At 41.0% G+C, this 6,086-nt stretch overlaps 1 pseudogene; it reads left to right on the top strand.

The window, feature by feature from the left end:
- Window positions 1-352: 352 nt before the first annotated feature.
- On the top strand, window positions 353-1,277 carry LOC123801724 (olfactory receptor 4K14-like; annotated as a pseudogene).
- Window positions 1,278-6,086: the final 4,809 nt, after the last annotated feature.

The raw sequence follows: 6,086 nt of genomic DNA, 5'->3' as shown, positions 1-6,086 counted from the left end.
CATAGACCTGGTCTGAATGAGTGAGCTTGTGAGTGAGCAAATGAATATGGAAGGAGGAGGTAGTTCCACTACTACCAGGAGAAGTTCCTGAAGGAGTCTGGATAGTCAAGATTTCAAAGCAAGCATTGTGGAGATGGCTGCGCTAGCAGCCTTAACGTGGGAGAACAGCAAACTCTGTTGTTGGGCTTGGCTTTAATCATCCTTTTAGTGTATTTTATATTATGTCCTACAAATTAAAATTATATTCAGATAAAGTTTAGGTGATCACTTTCATGTGTCTGGTAGTTGACAGGCCCTTTCATGTCCACCTCTTTTCTTTATATAGATTCAGAACACAGTCTGAAATGAGATAATGGAGCTGCAGAATTATTCCTTGGTGTCAGAATTTGTGTTGTATGAACTCTGCACTTCACAACATCTCCAGCACTTTTTCTTTATATTTTTCTCTGGGATCTATGTGGCCGCTGTGCTGGGTAACCTCATCGTTGTGGTCACTGTAATTTCTGACCCCCACTTGCACTCCTCTCCTATGTACTTCCTGCTGGGAAATCTATCTTTCTTAGACATATGGCTCGCCTCGTTTGCCACCCCCGAGATGATCAGGGACTTTCTTAGTGATCGAAAGCTCATCTCTTTTGGAGGATGCATGGCTCAAATCTTCTTCTTGCACTTTATTGGTGGGGCTGAGATGGTACTTCTGGTTTCCATGGCCTATGACAAATACGTGGCTATATGCAAACCTTTGCATCACATGACCATGATGAGCCGGCCGACTTGCATGGGGCTGGTGTTGGTTTTATGGGTCACTGGATTTGTGCACTCCATCAGTCAAGTAGCCTTTACTGTGAATTTACCTTACTGTGGCCCCAATGAGGTGGACAGCTTCTTCTGTGACCTTCCTCTCATGATCAAGCTTGCCTGATGGACACTTATGTCTTAGGCTTATGATCTCAGACAGTGGGTTGCTCTGCATGAGCTGTTTTCTGCTCCTCTTGGTCTCTTGTACTGCTATCCTCATCACTGTCCGACAGCGTGCTGCTGGTGGGGTAGCCAAAGCACTCTCTACTTGCCCTGCACACATCATGGTAGTCATGCTCTTCTTTGGGCCCTGCATTTTCATTTACATGTGGCCTTTCAATCGCTTCTCAGTGGACAAGCTCCTGTCTGTGTTTTATACCATTTTTACTCCACTCTTGAACTTATCTACCACATTGAGAAATAAGGAGATGAAAACAGCTATGAAGAAATTATGTAAGCAACATGTGACTTCTCACTAAATTCCAGCTCTCTACAAACCTACATGTTCTTACTCATTCAAGGGGATACCCTTTCTTTAATAGGATTTCTGCTTAATGATTTCATTCTGATGTTTTATTGATATAATTTGTATTGTGTTATATTCCAGAGAAATAGTTGTGGATTACGACAAAAATCATATATGTTTTTATTCTATATAATTTCATAATTTAAATAAAATTTTATCAAATAACTTTATAGTATCACTACCTTATAATGAAAGATTTATATTGCATTGTAATTATTATTATAATTTTATCATATTTTATAGTATAAATGTAATTTAAGTATAACTGCATTGTAATATAATATTAGTATAATTGTATAATAATTACTATGTAATATAACTTTATGTAAACAGACATATATGTGCATATACTTTCAACCATACACATGCACTTTGGAATGGATTTGGCAAATTTTTTTTAATGATTTTTTATTATATTATGTTAGTCACCATACAGTACATCCCCGGTTTCCGATGTAAGGCTCGATGATTCATTAGTTGTGTATAACACCCAGTGCACCATGCAATACGTGCCCTCCTTACTACCCATCACCAGCCTATCCCATTCCCCCACCCCCCTCCCCTCTGAGGCCCTCAGTTTGTTTCTCAGAGTCCGTAGTCTGTCATGTTTCATTCCCCCTTCTGATTAACCCCCCTTTCTTTATCCCTTTCTTCCCCTACCGGTCATCCTAGTTCTTATGTTCCATAGATGAGAGAAATCATATGATAGTTGTCTTTCTCTGCTTTACTTATTTCACTTAGCATTATCTCCTCCAGTGCCATCCATGTTGTAGCAAATGTTGAGAACTCGTTCTTTCTGATAGCTGAGTAATATTCCATTGTATATATGGACCACAACTTCTTAATCCAGTCATCTGTTGAAGGGCATCTCGGCTCCTTTCACGATTTAGCTATTGTGGACATTGCTGCTATGAACATTGGGGTGCATATGGCCCTTCTCTTCACTATGTCTGTATCCTTGGGGTAAACACCCAGTAGTGCAATGGCTGGATCATAGGGTAGCTCAATTTTTAACTTTTTAAGGGACCTCCACACTGTTTTCCAGAGTGGCTGTACCAACTTGCATTCCCACCAACAATGTAGGAGGGATCCCCTTTCTCCACATCCTCTCCAACAATTGTTGTTTCTTGCCTTGTCTATTTTTGCCATCCTAACTGGCGTAAGGTGGTATCTCAGTGTGGTTTTGATTTGAATTTCCCTGATGGCTAATGATTTGGAACATTTTTTCATGTGTCTGTTAGCCATTTGTATGTCTTCATTGGAAAAGTGTCTGTTCATATCTTCTGCCCATTTTTTGATTTGTTTATTTGTTTCTTGTGTATTGACTTTGAGAAGTTCTTTGTAGATCTTGGATACCAGTCCTTTATCTGTAGTGTCATTTGCAAATATCTTCTCCCATTCCGTGGGCTGCCTCTTAGTTTTTCTGACTATTTCCTTGGCCGTGCAGAAACTTTTAATCTTGATGAAGTCCCATAAATTCATTTTATCTTTTGTTTCTCTTGCCTTTGGGGATGTGTCATGAAAAAGGTTGCTTTGGCCGATGTCGTAGAGGTTGCTGCCTATGTTCTCCTCTAGGATTTTGATGGATTCCTGTCTCACATCAAGGTCTTTCATCCATTTGGAGTTTATTTTTGTGTATGGTGTGAGATAGTGGTCAAGTTTCATTCTTTTGCATGTAGCTGTCCAATTTTCCCAGCACCATTTATTGAAGAGACGGTCTTTTTCCCACCAGATGTTTTTTCCTGCTTTATCAAATATTAGTTGCCCAAAGAGCCGAGGGTCCATTTCTGGGCTCTCTATTCTGTTCCATTGGTCTATGTGTCTGTTTTTGTGCCAGTACCATGCTGTCTTTGTGATCACAGCTTTGTAGTACAGCTCGAAATCCGGCATTGTGATGGGACTTGGCAATTTTCTAAATGTCTTTGTTAAACCAGATTTCTCTTCCTAGTTTATTTTGTCTACAATATTTATAGAAAATGAATTTTAATTTCCTAATCATAGTTCAATACAGCAAGAGCTGTCAGTTCCTAAGCATTCAAGACATGAGACATTCAGCAGAAGGAAGCTAGTGTGAGCACAAAATGCCCTATGAATCTTTCTCCTGGTTCTGAAAACCTGAGAGGAGAAAAAAGACACTATTTCAAGATACTATTGATTTTAAAAAGTGTACTTTTTCTTGGGAATGTGTATTATGCTTAAACTTTTTATTGAAAAAATGAATGTATGCCAGTTAAATTCAATTATAGAAGTTAATTTCCACATGGGGAAAATAAGTATTTTATGGCTCAATATTTCATGGTGTAAATAAGCTACTGTGTTACTATTTAAAATACACTGGAGTAGGAAATTAATAAATTTTAACCCACAGACTTAAAATAAACACTACATCTACGTTGTATCTTACTAAGTTGATTCTGTCCCTTGGGGAGTCATCGATTAGGAAGTGTATTTGAGTACTACAGAATCAGATCTTATCCCAAGATCTTATCTTATTAAATGTCTTTGAATCCTAAAAACACAATCATAAACACGAGTTAAGTTTTGTATCAACTAAACGAATGGTCAAAGAATTCAATTTTCTTGTACGTTGATTCTGAAACGTCAAACAAAAGGAGAGAACTGGGCAATGATTGGATTACTTCAGTAGCTGGATGAAACTTCCAATAATTTTGGACAATGTTTTCAATAAGGAGAAGCATGTTCCTGGGTACTTCTGGCTTCACTTATGACTGTAATCTCATATATTTTAATAAACACTAAAAGAACACAGATTCAAAACTGCCTTGGGATAAATTTCTCAGGAGTCCTCTTACTTGCTACTGCAATAATACTGTGTTTGATTTTATAGACGTTGGACTTGTTAAATTTTATGACCAATTGCACCCATATATGCGAACATTAAAGAGCTTAAAAGGTCCACTCTATTTTCACTGCAGCATTATTTACAATAGCCAATATATGGATGTAACCTGTGTCCAAGTGGAGATGAATGGATATATAAAATGACTGGACTTAGAGGGTATCATAAGTGAAGTAAGTCAGAGAAAGACAAATCCCATATGATTCTACTTCTATGTGGAGTCTAAAAAAACAAAAGAAACAAACTAAAGAGAAACAGACATACAGATATAGAGAACAAACTGGTGTTTGTCAGATGGGAGCAGGGTGGAGATGGGCAAAGTAGGTGAAGGGTATTAAGAGATACAAACTTCCAATATAAAATAAACAATTCTCAGGGATGTGATGCACAGCATAGGGGATATAGTCAATAATATAGTAATAACTTTGTAAGTTGACAGTATCTAGACTTCCTGAGGGGATCATTTCATAAAGCATAAAAACATTGAATCACTCTAATGTGATACCTGAAACTAATAGAATATTGTGTGTCAATTATACTTCAATTAAAAAAAAAAAAAGAGTGGATACCAAAATAGCTTTTAGGATGAAGATACCTTACTCTTCTCTTAAATTGTTGAAGAGAGCAAAAGAAGGCTTAAAATATGAAGGTTAAAAGTTGTATTTATAAGCATGCTAGAATACATTGAAATAAAAAAGGAGGAAAATATATTGCCTTTATAACAGGTTAAATCCTGTTATAAATGAGCATCATTTCTATGGGAGTCTATTTCATGTTTTCCTCTTAATGCCTTTATTTTAAAATTTTGCGGGGACTTTTGAGTTTCCCTCTGAACAAATGGGAAAAAAGTGTTGGGTATCCCGATCCCTCCCCACCCTCCAGCCCAATAAGGCCCAGCTGGGAGGGCATTTCTGCTGCCTCTGAAATCTTGAAATAAACCTTAGAAGGAACAGCATCAAGAGTCAATGTTGAGCTAAGGAAGGGAGTGTGTCCCAGAAACCTGTCTGCTGAGCATCACTGTGCACCGCCCCAGGCGAGCTGAACATGCGAGGGCTCCAGGCTGTGGTGGATCCTGGGCAGGAGAAGCGCAGGTGCAGCAGGGAGTTCGGGCAGGTGCCGCAGGGGCTGCCGGGAGGGCCGCCAACAAACGACGTGGTGCGCCGCTGGCTTGATTTCCTGCAGGCCTCTGTGCTTGCCATCTCCTGCTCCACTGGGCTGGGGCAGCTGGTGGTGTCCAGAGGGCCTCAGGCAGGGTGTGCCACTGGTGGAGCACACGCCGAGCAAGCCTGCTGCCTGTGTGAGGCCTCGGGTGGGCGTGGACTCCTTGAAGGGCGGCGAGGCCTTCCCGAGGAACGTGGGTGTGCTTGCCGGCGGGGACTCCCGCAAGGCATGGCCTGCTTCCTGTTGGGGACTCCGGAGATGTCACCAGCCACTCATTGGGGACACTGGATCAACATCAGGTAGGTGGGCCGTCAGTGGCGGGGGTAGAGACGGCGCCGGGTCATGGAGAAGATCGGGATCACGTCTTAGTTTGGGGTCTGGTTGTGGAAGATCGTGGTCCCCCGGTTCTCCTCGTGCGGTGTCCCCTCTTTGTGTGCTGTTCCTGCAAGGCATGCCCTTGACGGCCCCCCATAATGGCTGGTCTTGAGTGTTCTCTGGATAGGGTTCTGGTATAGCCCCCCCTTCAACCGGCCATGTAGTTGGGGCCTGTATTGTGGGGATCTTTTCACAGTAGATATGTGTAGGGAATGAGTACTTTGTATTCCCGAACTTTGTCCTAACCTTGGGCAACCGTGTCTCAGTGACATGGCAGTGATTTTGGAGTTGTGTGGGTCAGACGGCAGTTGTGGTCAGTCTGGTCCCAAAAATGACGGGAAATAAGTTGTGGTTATTCAGTGCGGG

Source organism: Ursus americanus, chromosome 35 (genome assembly GCF_024610735.1).
Source record: "Ursus americanus isolate L20-20 chromosome 35, mUrsAme1.1.p, whole genome shotgun sequence".
In the NCBI taxonomy this organism is placed as follows: domain Eukaryota; kingdom Metazoa; phylum Chordata; class Mammalia; order Carnivora; family Ursidae; genus Ursus; species Ursus americanus.
The sequence above is the reverse complement of the archived record's forward strand: the minus strand, read 5'-3'. Positions and strand labels throughout refer to the sequence as shown.